Source organism: Tachypleus tridentatus, chromosome 1 (assembly GCF_004210375.1).
Source record: "Tachypleus tridentatus isolate NWPU-2018 chromosome 1, ASM421037v1, whole genome shotgun sequence".
NCBI lineage: Eukaryota > Metazoa > Arthropoda > Merostomata > Xiphosura > Limulidae > Tachypleus > Tachypleus tridentatus.
Window position 1 is genome coordinate 150,934,705 of NC_134825.1, and position 20,788 is coordinate 150,955,492.

At 35.6% G+C, this 20,788-nt stretch overlaps 1 long non-coding RNA gene across 2 annotated transcripts in view; it reads left to right on the forward strand.

The window, feature by feature from the left end:
- Window positions 1-19,339, forward strand: part of LOC143227035 (uncharacterized) — a 39,450-nt gene extending 20,111 nt beyond the window's left edge. Inside the window, exon 3 of one of the 2 annotated variants that reach the window (XR_013014839.1) lies at window positions 5,668-5,860. This is a non-coding gene — a long non-coding RNA (uncharacterized LOC143227035). Of the gene's footprint in view, window positions 1-5,667; window positions 5,861-19,247 lie in introns of those variants that run through there. The other variant, XR_013014836.1, reaches the window with a different exon arrangement.
- Window positions 19,340-20,788: the final 1,449 nt, after the last annotated feature.

The following is a 20,788-nucleotide window of genomic DNA, read 5'->3' on the forward strand; positions in this document are numbered from 1 at the left end:
GAGTACTACTTGTAATTTTGCAAGAAAATAATATATATATATATAAAATAACGAAACGTTATCTCGCCTTCCAAATCTTAAAAACAAAACAGACCTGTTTGGTTTAGATCTTTGCTAAAAACTACTGAAGGACTATTTGCACAAAGCCCCCACTAATTTTGAACTGATGGGCTAGAAGGAAGGTAGATAATCACCAACATCTACCGCTGAGTCTTGTCTAATCGAATATTGGGAGTTTGACCGTGCCTTTTTGTGAAAACAGGGCGAGAAGAGCAGAGCACCTTTCCGTGACACTCTAACCGTTAGGTAACGTTCGGCCCGAAACACTAACATGCTGTGCAGTTTGCTCGTAGTGTCCGTAATACGATTTTAATGGCCGTTTTTCATCGCTACCGCTTGTCTTTCAGCAGGTCTTGATAACTCAGCCAACAAAGCCACTGACAGCGTCCAATCACGCAGAAAACAGGAGAAAAACACTGTTAAACATCTTGGTCTTGATCACAAATCACACGAGATGGAGTTTGGACAAGTGAAACTGACAAAGACGAACTGGGACATTAAAAATTTTAATGATTAAAAACCATAAAACTGAATATGTTGAGAATTATATTGGAAAGCTGAGACTATAAAAAACGGAATTAGAACATCGAAAATGTTAAAGGTGAATTGAGAAAACTTAATATTTATAGATGATTGTACCAAGGCACTGAAGATGTTATAGATATAACCAGTTCAGTGAGTAATGACAACAAAATCAGAAATTTAAGACAAGAAAGAAACAATAGTCATTAACGACCTAGAAGATTAAATCAAGCCTAAAATGTGCACGATAAAATCAGCATGTGTATCGTGTGGAAAATAAAATCAGAAAATTGAAATTGTACAAGTTAAAAATTAGAATTCTAAGGTTGTTGAGATGTTAATCGGATGTGTAAAAGGAAGTCTGAATCTGTTGGTTTTTGAATTTCGCACAAAGTTACTCGAGGACTATCTGTGCTAGCCGTCCCTAATTTAGTAGTGTAAGACTAGAGGGAAGGCAGCTAGTCATCACCACCCACCGACAACCCTTGGACTACTCTTTTACCAACGAATAGTGGGATTGACCGTCACATTATAATGCTCTCACGGCTGAAAGGTCGAGCATGTTTGGCGTAACGGGGATGCGAACCCGCGACCCTCAGATTACAAGTCGCACGTCTTAACACGCTTGGCCATGCCGGGCCTAAGTCTGAATCTACTTTGTGCGTTGTATTGGTATTTTCAAAACTATTTTAAGGTCAAGTAAATTAAAAAAGGATTTGTATTAAAAATTTGGAGTATCTTTAAACTCATCATAAGTGAATGGTTAACTGTTAGACATTTGTCAGAATGCTACTTGCAATTTAAACATCACAAGTGACTATTGATAACAGTAAATTATGCCTAACACTTGTGTATATTTACATATGTGTATACGTATAATCCAACACCTTTTAGATATTAAGTCCCGACTTATATTAATATAATGACAAGGACCATAGTCTAAGCAGAGAAAGTACAAACAAAAAGTGTTTGTTTTGAAATTTCGCACAAAGCTACACGCGAGCTATCTGCGCTAGTCGTTCTTAATTTAGCAGTGTAAGGCTAGAGGGAAGGCAGCTAGTCATCACCATCCACCATTAACTCTTCAGCTACTGTAGTTAAATCAAGTATAGAAATTTGAAGGTCATTCTTGTAACGCATTTGTAGCCCCAGAGTGTAGAACTCAATGTTTAATGTTTTTTTAAGTAATGGAATGTAAGCCCCAGAACCACTAACCTCATATTATAATGTTCCTGCAGCTGAAAGGATGGGCATGTTTAGTGTGACAGGAATTCGGACTCACGACCCTCCGATTGCGAGTTGAACGCTCTAATCACGTGGCCATGTCATGCCTAAAAAAAATTCCTACCGAGGATGATCTGAAACAAACAAACAAACAAAAAACATTGAAGGAAGAGAAACTGCTAAACTGGATGAAAAATGAAATAAAAAAACTGAAAAGTTACATATGAGAAGAACGCAGAAACTCCAAGTGATCGAACATGGAATTCACCCTTGTGTCCTTCTAAGTAACAGAAATTTCATCGGCGAATTGGTCCTGTCTAACACCAATACTGTGGATGAAATTCGTCCGCGAATATCTTAATAAACAGGTAAAAATAGGAAAAGTTTGTATGTGATGTTTATTTCACACAATCGATTATCTGTGCCCTGTCTACCACGAGTATCAAAACCAGAATTTTAGCGTCATAAGCTTTTAGAATAACCACTGAGCCCTGGAAGGACCAACTTAAAAAATATAGTGCTGGGAAAAACTACCTTTGTCGGAAAGTGTTTAGAGAGGCAGAAAATAACAAAGATAAGAAACGAAACTATATAAAGTTAATGTGACAAAAGCACTGCAGGTCGGTTCGCAATATAAAGTAAGACACCACGCAGCAAAAATATATTTGAATTAGACGATGCTTTAAAGTTTTATTATATTATCACGTAAAATAGTAAATAGGTGATTAAAAACGAACCAATAACTGCAGTTTACTCAAGAACTACTGTGGCATTAGAAATGACGAACATCGATTCTGGAAGTCATGCCAACGACACTAAAACAATAAAACCTTCCTAGGTTTGTTGAATATTTTGTGTGTGGTGTTTTATTAGAGCAAAGCCACATCGGGCTATCTGCTGAGTCCACCGAGGGGAAACGTTTGTTTAAAATTGCAATAGATATACGTCAAAGAATTATTTTATACTTCAATATGTTAGCTAGCTTCCAGAGTACACGTTTCTCACCACTGAGCCAGTATAACCGACCCACAACTAGTTCTGCGGCAGATGGAACAACTGGAGAAAGCTGTGATTCCTAATAGATTACATGGTTTTATTATCGTCTGGGAGAGATCACTTAACTCTCTCAGGGCTAAAATTGTATATGCTTAAAGAAGATTAAATCAGGGTGTAGTGGATGTCAAAGATATAATCAAAGAAACGAACAAAGAAAATAGAATTTGTGGGTAAAGGTTTGTGACTGAGAGGCGAAATGCGCCATTTAAAAAAAGTTGGAATCCTTTAGTTATTCTGACTCTCGCAAGGGCAGATATTTCCAGGGTTAACATTTAAAGTATAGCTTTGAGGAAAACGCTGGTATATAACAAGCTTGTACCAGTAGCAGTCGTGGCTACATCACAAACATTACCTCGCGATATAAGGCAGTAACTGAGGATTAAGAAACAAGCTGACCCAGGTATAGTTTATGTGCCTGTAAAAATACACAAAAATGGAAATATTAGTGAAACAGAAGCTGCTAGACCAGTTCTTAATCCCAGTGTATCAGATAAGCCTTAAATAAGGCTGTTAACCGCTGTCGTTTTTTCTGGTGAATGGAGATACGCTAAAAGGGAGAGGAACAGTTCAATTACATTTCACTATCAACCAAAACTTGTGAAAACACAGGTATTTGTGGATTTTGACTCAAACATAGGTGTCTTAGGAATAAGGCTGTTGCAGAAAATGTCTATAAGAATGAATTACGTATCTTTAGGCAGATCATGGACTGTTAATAAAGTAAAACCCAAGAAACGTGGACTGGAGTTGGAGGAATGAGTCAGTGTTCCTCTTAAAGTTGAGAATGAAGTTTGTAAGAAACACAAATGCAATCTCACGTATTCGTGCCTGCAAACAATGTTAGAGGCTTATATAAAGAGGCTGCTACCCCCAAAAAACTATAATTACTTACATTTTCAACAAATTATGGCAATAATGTTACAAAACGTTTGGACAAATAGCTATAGTATTACTGGCTGATTTAGTTTGTAAACATTGTTTGCGAAAGAGAATTTAGCACAAACAGATGTAAAAACTAACATCATTTCTCATTCTAGAATAGAAACACAGATTCCAGAACAGATGTGTTAGTGGCAAAAGCTTAATAAAAAAAGTCAGAAAGACTTAAACATTCTGCTAGCACAATATGTTATCCATGTAATAGATGATTTAGTGGTTAAACCAAGAGTCACTTAGTGGCACATGAATACCTGTGACAAGTCGCCAGTCAGAAAAAACAACAACAAACGTCTTACAGACTTCTGTGGAAGACTACAGGGAAACAGCAAACAGTACAATCGAGTGGGCATTGAAAAATGAGAACTTGAGTCCATTAGAAAGTGCATGCACGTCACTAGTAGTAGGGAAATAAAGAAGGAGAACTGTTGTTTTGTTTGCACTTCAGATATCTAAATGCTGTAATGTTCATAATTCATTTCTGCTACTCATACCTGTAAATGCACAGATAATTTAGACGGATTCCACTCGTTCATGATTTCATATATTACTACCAGTAACCTTAATTTGTTGACCAAATCAGACTTCAAAGTCTTTTCACTGCTCGGAAAACATTTGAAGTTCTAAGTAATACCATGTAGATTTTTAATGTGCCAGTTACTTTTGAGCAGCTTATGAAACTCTTAATAAAAGCAAACAAAACGGAATATCTGAAACAAGGAAAGTGTGTATTGATGTGTATAAATTCCTCAGGTGTTTAGTTGGTAAGAATGGTGTACAACTCTAGTCAAATCAAAGAAATAAAAATGTCATCAACTTAAGAAAGATGATTGATGATCCGAGATACTTCAACTTAGTGTCATGTTATTTATGCTTTATGTAAATTTTTCAAGAGGCAAAGTGTATGGGTTGATAACATTACATTAGGGTAGTTTTACACCCTCCCTAAATTGTTACACTCCATGCCACCATGTCCGGTTATCCCTCTCTGATACCTATGATCCTAACTAAAGCCCTTTTCAGCAATCCAATTGCACAGATATCCATATTAACTATGTTTAACCAGTGTTTCTTTGCATTAGATAGCATAAATATCTGTTTTATTCTCTAGCTGCTTGAGGTTTGAAATGGTTGAACAAGTAAGTTGTGAAACCAACTTGTGTTCACGTCATTTGTCACTTTTCCGGAAAATATATCCTTCTTGGTTGTATTGCATATTGTTGTTTGTGGCAAAGAGAAAGCTTTATCCAATTATTTTATGCTTGTGGCTTCTCACCTGTTACAAGATGTTGCACTTTTAAGTCTCTTTATGGGTGGTTCTTGTACTCCAGATTGATTCACACTCCTATATTTTCTAATAAAATACAAGGGATACCATCGTCTTGGAAACTCTAAATCCTCGATTTGAACATACTCTTAGAATTTGATTGTACGAATACTTTGTGTTAGAAAGAACTGTTACATTCCATTCCCAAAAGCTATAAATTTTGTGAGGCATTGCGCTAACTACAAAATACCAAACAACATCAAACATAGTTCTGATATATGTCATTTCATCGCGACATTAAAATACGTTATAGTTCTTACATGACTTTGTGATTTAAATATTCAAAATCATTTTAATATAAATTACTAAACGATCTTAACACTGTGTCATATAATTAAAATAAGCTCACGCTTTAAATGGATATAAGGACGGAACATTTATTACAAATATTGAAGAAACTCCAGTTAAGTACCCACTCCTAGACTTTCTGAGAATTCGTTATCCATTTACACATAATACACATTCCAGTAACATGAAATCAGAAGTGTTATAACATGTTTAAATCGCATGATGATATAGCGTGTGTGTGTGTTTTCTTACAGCAAATCCACTTTGTGCTATTTGCTGAGTCCACCGAGTGGAATCGAACTCCTGATTTTAGTATTGTAAATCCGAAGACTTACCGTTGTACCAGAGGGAGACGGATGACATAGCAATAGCATAAGCAAATCATATGCTAACTTCTATGTAACATAATTATATTCTGCTGAATAAAATACCAACTGTTACAAGGCTACGGCTGTAGTATTGGTTTAGCTGTCTTGTTTATATGGATGAGAATGGTTACTAAAATAGACCTTTCATCAGTGAGTGGTTCAGTAAGATGAGAAAGCATAACAGAGCTGTAATAATATAACCTTGTTTTAAAATGAAAACTAAGAAATTAGCGTAGAAATTTAGAAAGTCTTTCTTACAAGAGAATAATTAACACCATGTTCACTTGGAGAATGTCTAATATATATCAAAACTGCAAAGAAAAGTAAAATATCCCCAGTGATGGGTGAACCATAATGAGAGGGAAAAAATGTTAAAAATACCTTCAAGGAGAGTGGTTAAAGGACAATAATGCAAATTGAATACTAACTGCTATGAAGGTTGGCAAAGACAAGTCCAACACTATGAGGTCAAGAAAGCACGAGTTTGTCCGTCGGTCAGTTATGTGGGAAATTAGAGGTACAAGACGGAGAATCTGATCATTTTTGTTGTTCATGACGACATGGCAGGTGTGCTGTGATCAAACAAGATCTAAGAAATAAATATTTTACCTACTACACACGACATGAAACTTTAGAGAGCACTAATGAACGTATTACATTAGAGTCAACTTGCAGAAGCGATTGCTTGATTGTTTATTGGTTTATTTTTTTTAATTTCGCGCAAAGTTACACGAGAGCTATCTGCGCTAGCCGTCCCTGATTTAGCAGTGTAAAACTAGAGAGAAGGCAACTAGTCATCGCCGCCCACCGCCAACTCTTGGACTACTGTTTTGCCAACGAATAGTGGGATTGACCGTAATATTTTATCGCCCCAACGGCTGAAAGGGCGGACATGTTTGGTGTGACGGGGACTCGAATCCGTGACCATCAGATTAAAAATGGAGCGCACTAACCACCTGACCATGCCGGGTCTCTGAAGCGATTGTACTGGCCATATTTCTCTAGTTATTTTGAATGTTGATGTGGACATCATGGAGAGCGTACTGGTCTGAGCGAAAGGTGTAATGAACACTTGTCATTTTCTTACTGCAACAGATCACTACGGATACGCTCAGTAACACAACAGGGAAAACTGATATATTAGGCCCGGCATGGCCAAGCGCGTTAAGGCGTGCGACTCGTAATCCGAGGATCGCGGGTTCGCATCCCCGTCGCGCCAAACATGCTCGCCCTTTCAGCCGTGGGGGCGTTATAATGTTACGATCAATCCCACTATTCGTTGGTAAAAGAGTATCCCAAGAGTTGGCGGTGGGTGGTGATGACTAGCTGCCTTCCCTCTAGTCTTACACTGCAAAATTAGGGACGGCTAGCACAGATAGCCCTCGAGTAGCTTTGTGCGAAATTCAAAAAAACAAACAAACAACTGAAATATTCTTTGTAGTAATGTGTTTCACAGTAGGGAATAAAGCAAACTCTCACACACATCATTTTAGTAGAGCCTGTGACTAGATAATTTGCCTTATCATTTGAAACACCAGAGGAGCCCCTATGAACCAAAGAGTGAACTTCAACAACCCGTTTTACTATTAAGTCACTCGTCAAAGTGTGTTGTATCATCATTATTTTTTATTGACATTAAGTTTTTTACTTAAGTAACAGAAGAGTATATTGCCCTATATTTTAATAGCCTACAATATACATTCACACACATTAATCAAGCAAGCACCTGCCACTATGACAGCAAGTTCAAACCACCTCTTGAAAATTAATGGTTTCTAGTGTTTCCACGGCTTGCAGTGTAAAGAAAGGATTATGGGCTTGCATTATAAACATGAAATGGCTCTGGACGAAATGTAAATTGAACTCAGAAAGGATCCGAGGTAAATGACAGAAAGTTATTAATATTATAAGCCCACCCACCCAGAAACTAGTACGATTCTTGATCAATTGATCCACAAAATTCAAGAAGCAAGTTTTTATTTTATCATAAGACTACCACAGAGCCTGTAATGCTGAAATCTTTTTAAAACACTCTGGTTTGTTCTGTTGTACGGGTACTTGTTTTTTTAGAAACAACTCTGGTGTAAATAAAATATGTCAGCGTGCAGAATACTGTAGTGCCAAGATATTCTGAGCATGACTGGTTGTGTTTCAGTGCCAACTTTTCCACTGAACCTTCTGAGCATGACTGGTTGTGTTTCAGTGCCAACTTTACCACTGAACCTTCTGAGCATGACTGGTTGTGTTTCAGTGCCAACTTTACCACTGAACCTTCTGAACATGACTGGTTGTGTTTCAGTGCCAACTTTACCACTGAACCTTCTGAGCATGACTGGTTGTGTTTCAGTGCCAACTTTACCACTGAACCTTCTGAGCATGACTGGTTGTGTTTCAGTGCCAACTTTACCACTGAACCTTCTGAGCATGACTGGTTGTGTTTCAGTGCCAACTTTACCACTGAACCTTCTGAGCATGACTGGTTGTGTTTCAGTGCCAACTTTACCACTGAACCTTCTGAACATGACTGGTTGTGTTTCAGTGCCAACTTTACCACTGAACCTTCTGAACATGACTGGTTGTGTTTCAGTGCCAACTTTACCACTGAACTGTATGACTTTTAAAAAGTATGAATGCAGCAAAAATGAAACGTCCAGTGAAAGTTACTTTTAATTTCTTCAAAATTTTGTCCTGTTGTTGTTAAACGTAAACTACGTAATGGGCTATTTGTGTTCTAGCTAATACGGGTATCGAAACTCTATTTTAACATTATTTTAGATATCATTAGCCAGCTGTAAAAAAATTCTGCTACTCTTCCACCTTTTTTAAGTTTTATTCCACATTACAAATCTTCACATCAGTGCCTTTCTTATATAAATAAAGTATAGACCGTGAAGCTTTCATACTTTTTCAGAGTCTTCAATCAATCAGTTAAGTAGCTGAGTAGGTAAAGATCTAAAGCCGTAGTTAGATTGTTATAGTACTCCGTAAAACATTTAAGCAGATTAAATCTTACCTTACATTATTAACGTCTGATAACAGTATGAATTAAGTACACACATGTACACACACATATTCACATATATATATATATACTTGTAAATTAAAACAGGAAGCCTGACATGGCCTGATGGTTAGGACATTCGACTCACTACCTGATAGTCATGAGCTCTTATCCCATCAGTGAACTTGATCGTCTTTTTCGCCGTAAAGATGTTATTATACGACAGCCAATCCTACTATTCGATTGGAGTAACCAAAGTGTTGGTCGTTATGGTGTTGTCAAGCTGTCTTTACTTCTAAATGAGGGACATCTATCTCATATAGCCTTCAAGTAATTTTCAGGAAATTCTAAAACGAAATGAAGATATATAAGAGTAAAAACTATTCAGCCTGGTTCAACATATTACAAAACAAAATACTTACCGCAGCAAACCGAGTACCAAGTAGTGCATCAGCAAAATTCCTAAATCAATATTCAAACCTGCCATATATATGACGGATCTCAATATACAGCGTTATAGTATTTCCATAAAAAATTGTATAAAAACAATTTATGTCATACATGATGGAATTGTATTTAAGCACCTCTACCATATTAAATAGCTACATTAACTAAGTGTAATAAATAAGCCACCTATAGCTTGTTCTTACAATATATCATAAGGATAAAATATTATGAGTGTATTATAGGGTATAGATGCAAATACACACCCAGTGAGCTAAACTAGTGCAAAAGCGCGTGAGTAACTATGGATTTGGTTTATTTTAGTTGGAATTAAAAAACAAAGCTACGTAGTGGGCTGTCTTTACTCTGCCCACCACGGGTATCGAAACCCGGTTTACAGCGTTGGGAGTTTGCAGACATTCATTCCGCTGTGCTAGTGCACGGACCCAGCATCAGTGAAGTGTTAATTGCGTACAAATGTTAATGGTGTATTATACAAAGGCATGGCCTTATGAAAAAGGTCGGACGAAGTATTCAAATGCAAGTTCCGCCATCGTGTTGATAGAATATTAAAAATTACTGGAATGAAAAACGAAAACAAACAACTATACAGGAGGAAGGAAAAGGTAAAATATGAACCTGACCCCCCCCCCACTCTGTGACCAAGATCCCGATACAGACATTTGATTTTGATTTGATTAAAATACTGGTAATCTTACTCTATATTTTACCATCTAGTTCCAAAACACACTCAAAACACCAGACGACTCAAAGATGGACAACTTATTTATGAACGATTATTTCACAATTACCCGTAATATATATACATATCACACTTCACTAAGAACACTCAAAGCAGTAGTACAACAACAGAAGTAGGACATAACTAAACAAAAAGCCAACTTATCAAACTTGTTACAAAAGCAGAAGTATAACAAAACAGAAGGCTATAGAAAACAAAGCACCAGGACAAAACAAAATTAAAAACATACTACTCAGAAAGGCCCTCTCAGATTACTAGTACCTTTCATATCGTTATACAACGTATTTCCAAAAACAAGATACGTACCAACCGCTTGGAAACAGGCCTATGTTTTTATGTTACAGAAGAAGGGAAGTCAGCGAATAGCCCCTGAAAACTACAGACCCCTAAGTTTGGTTTGTTTCGAATTTCGCGCAAAGCTACACGAGGGCTAACTGCGCTAGCCGTCCCTAATTTAGCAGTGTAAGACTGGTCATCACCACCCACCGCCAACTCTTGGGCTACTCTTTTTACCAACGAATAGTGGAACTGATCGTACCATTATAACACCCCCACGGCTGAAAGGGCAAGAATGTTTGGTGTGACGGGGATTAAAACCTGCGACCCTCGGATTACGAATCGAGTGCCTTAACCACGTGGCCATACCCGGCCTGCTTAAAAAGCGATCCAGAAGAAGTTCTTGAAAATAATTATAAATAATAGACTCATAAATTACCTTGAAACTAAATTAATATTCCTTGAAATACAAAATGGCGTCCAAAAAGTAAGACAAACAATAGATCATCTAATAGGAATAACGGAAAAATAATACATAGTTTAAATAAACAATGAAAAGTCATATGGTTTTTAAACATTAAAAAGTATTAGATAAATTATAGCGCACTGGATTGGGATATAAACTGTCCAAACTGGAAAATCACTTTCCATAGAAATTATTAGTTCGTTTTTTAACTTCCCGGAAGAGAGTTAATGTGTGCTGAACTCTGGAGGCAGGTGTTTCTCAAGGAGGAGTACTTAGCCCTACAATGTTGATGAGATATGTCAGCAACATGCCTCTCAAAGATCCAAACCACTTTTTACTTACAGTTCGCAGATGATGTTGCAATGTGGAAGAGTGTCCCACATGCAACAACAGCAACGTACAATATAAAAACACTTCTAAACAAAATATAATTCTGCTACAATAAATGTAAACTTAAAATTAATACGCGGAAGGCACAATCATACAAAACAAGCAAATTGATACCACAGTTATATCAAGGGGACTCTTTTACAGGTAGCAACATCAATCAAATTCTTAGAGAACGCGTTTGACTCAAAATTAAACAGAACACCACACAGTAAATAGCAAAAGAAAGAAAGAAAACAAACAGAATTTATAAAAATAAAAGTAAGTTATCTAGGAAGTCAGACTGGCAACACATAAGAAGATTCACCAGAAAAAATAAAGATACACAGAACATACATAATATCAGGCGTAGTGCATGAATAATACAGATCAATGTATCAAAAACACGCTTCAATATTTCTGCACAGCTATTCAAACAGACTAACTCCTAAATAACTCGCTTCGATATTACAAGAAAAATATGAACTCCTCACGAGCCAGTGGGAAACATTTTTGTTTAAAAAACTATCCCAATCCGCTTTTTCTTAATTGGAATTGAATTTTTTAAATTGTTTTTATTAACTAAAACGAAGGCATTTCTTTTAGCGTTGGGACTGCAAAAAGTAATTAGATGTTTTAAGGTGACTGAAATCTCTCAGCGTCATCACGACCTTAACAGCCAAGAACCAGAAATATGGAAGTCTCTAAATGACACGCAGAGGTATTCAGGAACCGTTTAGAACCACCTAGGTAGACATTGTACAGTAAGGACAAGTGCGGTATTATGCCTACAGTTGCTTTCAAAGAGTTCCTGTCTACTCATCCTACTGCTGACTATCGTGATGCTTCAGTCTTCTCTACCGAATCATAAAAACATGGTAGCAGAAAATAAAAAGGTTTTTTTTTTAATTAATGATGCTGCAAATGTGACTTTATTGATATATACTGAATTTTCTCGGAGAAGGTAAAAGTTAGGACTAAATATTATACAGACTTGAAAATGCTGTAACTCACTTTAAAATTTACCAATTAACAAACGATACTTGTCCAAAAATTGTATCGAAAAGACACGTTTACAATTACCCTCTTTGGGAGTTTTCGGATTGAACTCACTTTTAATATTCAAAAATACTGTAGTGTAAAGACACCCTTTGGTTGCTGACGTATGTGTTAATTACCCTTCCTTTATGGCCTGGCATGGCCAGGTGGTTAAGGCACTCGACTCGTAATCCGAGGGTCGTGGGTTCAAATCCCTGTCACACCAAACATGTTCGCCCTTTCAGCCGTAAGGGCATTATAATACACGGTCAATTCCACTATTCGTTGGTAAACGAGCAGTCTACGAGTTGGCGGTGGTTGGTGATGACTAGCTGCCTTCCGTCTAGTCTTACACTGCAAAATTAGGGACGGCTAGTGCAGATAGCCATGGAGTAGCTTCGAGCGAAATTCAAAAAACAAACAATATAATATGCATTTCGAATTACCAAAAATCACAAACTACTGTGTCAGTACTACTGAATTCCTCTATATTTTATCAATCTTTGAAACCGAGTTGTATTTATAATTTCTAACTCACTGAAGTCTTATCTAACTGTTTGAAAAAAGAAAGAGTTTACCGCTCGAAGAAAAAGGCTGAGGAAGCCACTAGGAGACGGTCTGAGGTTTCGATTGGTTGTTCAGATGTCATGGACAAAAGTAGGTGTACGTAATCAAATCTTTCCTGAATAGACAGAGATTGGCAGTGTTTGACCTCTGTGTTTGACCAGGTAAATATATCGATATCTGAGCAAATAGAAAAGTCAGAAGGTTCTTATATTATATGCTAGCTTGAAAGTATGAGTAATTTGAGTTGCAAATTTGTAAGAAACTGTACAATTTGTGTGTGGGCATCACAAACATCTAATCTGGACCAGTATTGCATTCAAAATACCCACGTGGCACACAAAAATCGATATTTAGGAATTTCTTTAAATATTTACTTTTTCATTAAGAAATTATGCAATCAATGATATTGAAATTCGAATTATAATCTACAATTTGGTACTAAAGGTATTCATATTTATAGAGTTGTAGCTTAATAACATTTTGATTGTGAGTCTACAAACGAGATGACATGAATTTGACCCGCGACCCTATGAAGACCCGTAAAGATAGGGTTAATAAAAATGAACTGAACAAACTAGAGTTATGTAATACATGATGAATCAAGCTCTAAGCATCTTTCCCCCTATAAACATCAAAAACTTACAGGACGAACAACGCTAGAGCAACTGAATCCTAGACACAAACGTAGCATCAAAAAGATATTTTAACTAAAAACTCCGAACAATGAACAAAAACTTAGTACACTATGTGTATACTAACAAGGGTTACTAGCTAGGATTTAGTGGCAAGCAAATAAATTACTGAGAGGGTGAAAACTGGACCTTTCCCTCCCTGGTCCAAAACGAGGACTAAATCCTAATAAAGAACAGTGGAAATATTAAACAGTTATTTAAAACATAACATCATCACAAATATAAATTTATAATGTTCTCTGCATTAATACTGTAGATATATCTGTCGTTTTCACTCATACATTATAGTTGAAACAGAGGTAAGTAAAAAATGAACTGAACAATGAATGAAAAATGAACAATCAGTGGTGTATCGTATGTTATATTGTAAAATACACTGTACACAATCAGTGGTGTATCGTATGTTATATTGTAAAATACACTGTACACAATCAGTGGTGTATCGTATGTTAGTTACACTGTACACAACCAGTGGTGTAACGTACGTTAGTTACAATATAAACAACCAACCACCGAACACTGAAAGTACATATTGATAGCCTTCAACAACTTTGTAAGCACTTATAGATAGATGTGAAGCTTGGTGAAGACTACAGAGTGTAAACAGCAATGTCACAAACAACAATTAACCGTATTTTCACAAGGTTACATAGCTTGGCAATACGAGGGTGGTCAAACGGCAGGAAATCAACAGGCCACTTACAGTACCCCTGTTTGTAGTGAACAGGGTTACAGTGCAGTTACAGGCACGTCAGGGCATAGCCAAGACCTCCAAAACTAAAAGAACGAACTCTTCGTCTTGCGAGAAGAAATGCGTAAGAATGACCCTTTCAATCACCGGCTATGCGTTCGGGGAGTTCTTGATTCACAGTACCCTCAGATACACCTTAAGTGTTGGATGTGAGTTTGGTCGATAATATCCTTAACGGAAGTTTTATTATTAAAGCTTGATTTTTCAATGTATAGCGTTGCGGGGTGGTCTTAAACACAGAGATATTTCATTCTAAAATTCCATTATTAGTCAACAATATTCCAAAATAATGTTTAATTGTTGAAGTTTTATTCCTAGTTTGTTGTATTGTAACCCGAGATGGTTCTTAAGTGCTAAAATTAAATTAATAGCTACAATATCACAAGATTATATTTAATTGTTGAATTTTATCCTTGGTTCCTAGTACCGTCACCTGTGACAGACATTATTAGTCTAGAATATTCCAAGATAATGTTTAATTGTTGAATTTCATCCTTGGTTCCTAGTACCGTCACCTGTGACAGACATTATTTCCCATCATTAGTCTACAATATTCCAAGATTATATTTAATTGTTGAATTTTATCCTTGGTTCCTAGTACCGTCACCTGTGACAGACATTATTAGTCTAGAATATTCCAAGATAATGTTTAATTGTTGAATTTCATCCTTGGTTCCTAGTACCGTCACCTGTGACAGACATTATTTCCCATCATTAGTCTACAATATTCCAAGATTATATTTAATTGTTGAATTTTATCCTTGGTTCCTAGTACCGTCACCTGTGACAGACATTATTAGTCTAGAATATTCCAAGATAATGTTTAATTGTTGAATTTCATCCTTGGTTCCTAGTACCGTCACCTGTGACAAACATTATTTTCCTTTATTAGTCTAGAATATTCCAAGATAATGTCGTATTGTTCAATTTTATCCTTAGTTCCTAGTACCGTCACCTGTGACAAACATTATTTTCCTTTATTAGTCTAGAATATTCCAAAATGGGATTTAATATCTGAAATTGTTGATTTACTCCATGTGTACTCTTTCTTAATCAATATTTAACCTTTTGATGTATATCAGTAGTAACGTTGAAATTTTTTTTTATTTGGTTTATAGTAACCTTTCACTGGTCTTTCAGTAGTTTATTTTCAGTGTTAGTGACAGTATTACAAAATGTGGATTTCATGTTGAGTATTTGTTTTTGGTTTATATTGACTTATGATGATACTTAATGATGATGTTTTAGTATGAGTGTATTGTATTCTGAGATAAATCTTTGATTTTGAAGCATTGTTTTAACCTATGATGACTATTTAATTTCAAGCTGTTGTCTTGGTTTATAAATACCTTGAAATTACACTTCAATGTTGTTTTTTCATTACTGGTCAGTGGGTGGAATTAAGTGGGCTTATGGAATGATTCTTTACTGTTTGGTTTTGTTCCCTGTTCTATTAGGACATCACATGGTCCTTCAGTGCTTGCATATAATTTTATCTATGGTGTCAGCAGATATAACTTAATATCGGTTTGGTATTGTATGCATTTAAGTTGATGGGTTCATTCATATTTGATAGTATTCTGGTAATACAATTTAGGCTTAAAGTCTGATCCCTAGACTACATAATCCTTTTAGCTTTGTTAATTTACATCGTTAAGTTTAAATTTCAGTATAAAGTTTAGACCTATAAGTGTCATTAGACAGCCTTTGTTTCAAGACTGTATTTTACAGATTTATAATACTCTGGAAATGTACTTTTAGTATTAATGCTTAACTTATAGGTTATGTAGCAAAGTCTTTCAATAACGTAGGATGATGGTTGTGAGGTTTCTTTACAAGTAATTCAATGTTTCACTCAGATTCTCGGTTTCTAGAACTTGGAGAACTGCCCTGCACAGAGTTAATGTTTGATACTAGGTCTATTGTGTCTTGAAGTCAGTTTTAACATATAGCGATATTTTATTTTTGATATAATGCTTCATCGTCATCAATGGATATTTGTACTTCCGCAAAATGGTGCTTCAGTGTCTAGAATTAACTCTTAAGTTATAAACTTGCGAGGTGGTATTATAATAATGAGAAATTATTCCAAATTTGCGAATTATGATGTAATACGTTAGTCTTCATGTATAATCTATGTTATCCCAAAATTGTATTACAGTACTAAAGTTTGGAAATCGATAATGCTTCAGACTAGGAAAGTGATTATAAGGTTTTCTAAATATCACTGGATAGAAATATATGATATAGTTATCGAAGCTTGATTTTGGCCATATATATGTATATATATTGTTTAGAAGTATTACTTCAGTGCTGATGTTTTATATACAGCTTATTGTTGTTATGGGTCGTTTTATTTACATGGATACAACATTGCATATACAGCATAGACAACTTGCCTGTTCACTGAATGACATATTGTTCATAACATACAACTATTTCGTACAAAAATACGCTACATCAGCTACAGTACATCGTTTATAAATTAGAAAAGTCATGGACAAACACCTTACCCCAGTTACTAATAGAAATGTTCTGAAAAATTTCAAATTGAGAAAACCTAGCCTCACTATACATAGAATCAGCTACTAACAGACTACTCAAACGTTAAGTGTTAGGTGTAAGTTAGAACATTTACGGACAGATGGATGTCTTACACCAACAACCCGTAGACTATTTAAACGTTAATTGTTAGGCACAATTTAGAATATTTATATAAAGATACCATACTCAGCTACCAATAGACTATATAAATGTTAATTGTTAGGTATTTTGTCTTATAAGTCAGAGCATTTACGTACAGATAGTTTACACCAGATAAGAATGGGCTATTTAAACGTTAAATAAACGAGAACCCAACTCATGTTACGCCGCACCACGGCTGTGTAAATACTCGCGGAAGGCTAACTGTTTACTATCAACTGAAGGGCTGTCGCGTCTATTGAATCTGTATATCAACATTGACTGGCTGCGTTACACGGCTCCCTTCAGTATCCAGTGTTTATTCACAGTTAGCCGCGTGTCAAACGCGCTTGGTTTTCATTAAGTCCAGAGGAACTGAATTATGTTAATCACCAGTGGCATGAGAAACATTCTGCTATTCTACTGAGAACGGTAACAAACTTATGCAAATTATTCTTAGATACCCGTATTCATATACAGTTGCTTTTTTTTTAAACGATAAGTAACATATTCCACAGGACTTTTAAATATATTTATTCCATCAGTAATTATTCGTGATTATATCACAACGTTGAATAAAGAACATTTAAACAAATCAAACATGTGGACGATACTAGTCATCAGAAGTTTTAAACATCCAATTTGAACAAGATACAAGGATCGGTATGTCCGGTAGTAAAATTCTGTCGGTACTCACAAAAGCTCGGTTTAGGTCTCTCTTTGTATTTCAAGTGGAATACCAATTTTTTTAGAAACCGTTACCGAGTTCTGTGATTTTCTTTAGTTTATCGACAGTTCAATCAAACTGATGCAGGAACAGGATAACTTGAAGAAACCTTTAATACTCCTTCATACATCAAGAAACCAGATCCTGAAAACAAATGAATACCTACCCTCCTCTACGGATGTTTTAATCATTTATGCCAATACTTCGAGGAAACTTTCTAAATTAAGATTCTCTTCCCTCACGTGTACATATTTTCCACCTATGTGCACATGAGGGAAGAGAATCTAAAATAACCAAAGAAAAAAATACCGATTTTTAGTACACATTTAAATTTTCTAAATAACTTATAAGATGATATTAAGTTCTTGTAGACGTTTTAAGTTATGCGAACAAAGAAAGATGAGTGTAGAATTATTTATTACTCATGGAAACAATAAATTGTGTATTGTACAAGTACAATGATATATAATCCAGTGTAATGTGTTGTTTTTGTTGGTATTAAGCACAAAGTTCCACCATGGACTCTCTGTGCTATGCCCACCACGGATACCGAAACCCGATGTTCAGCATCGTAAGCCTGCAGACTTACGGCTGAGCCACTGGGAGAATTAGGCCCAATAAGGTTTTGAAATAGTGATGAACTATATAATTTGGACGCTTGTTCAGTGTACGACGTGTTGTTGGCAGTATTTTATCAAGTATCGAAACGATGGCTGAAATGTATATAATCGAGATGCTTGTTCATTGTATAAGGTGTTGATGGTAGTATTGTCCAAGGTATTGAAACAATGACTTAGACATAATATAGGCGTGTGTTTAGTGTACAATGTATTGTTGGTGGTACTGTATAAAGTATTGAGACAATGACTGAAATATAGAACCTATGTGGTTATCTAGTGTTCGATGTATTGTTGGTGGTATTGTATAAAATACTAAGACAGTGGCTGTATGCATATAGTCTCTTTTTTGTCCTACAGTTCTCTATGGTTTGTAAAATAGTCATTGGTATAACGTATTTCTTCATGTCGTGTATTCTCTAGATGTAAACATTGATATACTTAAGTTTGTTGCAGTAATTGGAACCAATAATGTTCTTCTTCACCAATTTTCCTTATTCGTGTAAAAAAATGTATTATTTTAAGACGCATATCTTCAGTGAATACCTTTATAAAATGTAAAGAAAGTATTATTGTTAGTCCAATATGTAGCATTAATAATACTTAAACCATTTATTAGAACTAACAGTGTTTTCATTCAATAGCTAAAAGTTACTCTATTTAACGACATATATATATATATATACATACAAATAATAAAGGTAAAGTTTATTTCTTTGCTAACAATACTAATCGAGCATATAAAAATACCTATTGAACTTCGAATACGTATAGTGGTAATTGTTGCATGACGCAATGCGTCGCACCCACAGTATCTTATTTCAATAAGTATCTACAAAATGTAACGAGGTACTGCGTAGAAAGATATAAAAATAATTAGAATTACTGATGTTTAAGTTTCTTAAACAACAATTATCTAAGAAAAGTATATTTGAAACTGGCAACGTTAGTTTACAGTGGCTTGTTTTTCTGACAAGTGTTCTACGTGTTGTTATTGTAAATTATGGTAAGGATACTGAATGTTGCTAATATTAAAAGGTAAGACTACTAGTAAGACAAACTTTTTTTTTAAATAGGTTAAATTCACAATTCGATGTGAAGAGGACAAGCCAACATTTGTTTATTTGAGGTTAACGGACTGGAAACCATAAAATTCCATTCGATCCTTCAACTCAGCATTCTGTGGACTCGCACGGCTTGGGCTCGGTTTGCTAGCTATGAAATTTGGAGAACTGCCATAGGACAAATTCACGCCCCAGCTGTTAAAGTGATAAATCTAAACGAATTGTTAATGTTCTGTGATGACGAGAAAACCCACTTGTAGATTAAAATATATATGTAGAAACGGCTGGTATTGATAGAGAAAGCTCTACGTAGAAGAGCGAACAACGTTTCGACCTTCTTCGGTCATCGTCAGGTTCACAAAGAATGAAAGAGGTAACTGACCGATAGCTGACCACATGTTTGAAGCCTTATTCATACAACTCAAGCCCAAAATAAACCAATACAAAGGAACACCTTTACACCTATATTAATAAATATAATTTAACATCTAAGCACGCCCTCTACATTTCTACACTCGATTACACAACCGCCTTCAAACATGTGGTCAACTACCTCTTTCTTTGTGAACCTGACGATGACCGAAGAAGATCGAAACGTTGTTTGTTCCTCTACATAGAGCTTTCTCTACCCATACCAGCCAGAATTGTTAATATATTCAGATTCTTAAGTACGGTTTTTTAAGCGGTACTTATAAAATATGCCAGTCGAGCAGTGCTTGTTAATTTTATATGGTCTGTACATCTATCATCTTTGCAGTGCTGAGGGTTTAATTTTTGTTCTATAAATTTTATATATTCAACTGTTTAAAGACAAAGTCAAAGTGAATATTAAATGTACGGATATAATTTTTTAAACGTAATAAGTTTAATCACGAAATATTTATGCAAGTTGTGTGCGTGTGTTTTCTTATAGCAAAGCCACCTCGGGCTATCTGCTGAGCCCACCTAAGGGGAATCGAACCCCTGATTTTAGCGTTGTAAATCTGTAACCATACCGCTGTACTAGCGGGGGCTTATGCAAGTTTAAGGATTGTCTCTGACACCGTTTTGTATTAGCATAGTCATCATTTCAATAAACACTAATGTGTCACGGGTAGCTTTAAGGGCTTACATTGCTAAAATACGAGGTTCAAATACCTAAGAAGTTTGAAGTTAAGCACAAAACTACTCAATGGCCTATCTGTGCTTTGCCTACTAGGGGTATAGAAACCTGGTTTCTAGTGTTGTAAGTCCACAAACATTCCGCTATGCCACTGGGAGAAGAGGAATTTTGATTTTGTCTTTTTTTTCATATTAAGATTTTATGAACTATAATTTATCTCTAAATTTTTTAATCCAACTGAATATTTTCTTCAAACTTTAACAGATAATTCTATTATCCTGACGGTTGGTATGGGTACTAAAACTTAATTAAAATAAAGTACCGAATAACGTTTCGACATTCTTAAAGTCTTAATACTCATACCAGCCGTCTTGAGAATATATTTTTACTTCAAGTTGGTCATCACGTATTAACAGATAATTATTGTTCTTTTCTTAACTTAGTTTTTAAA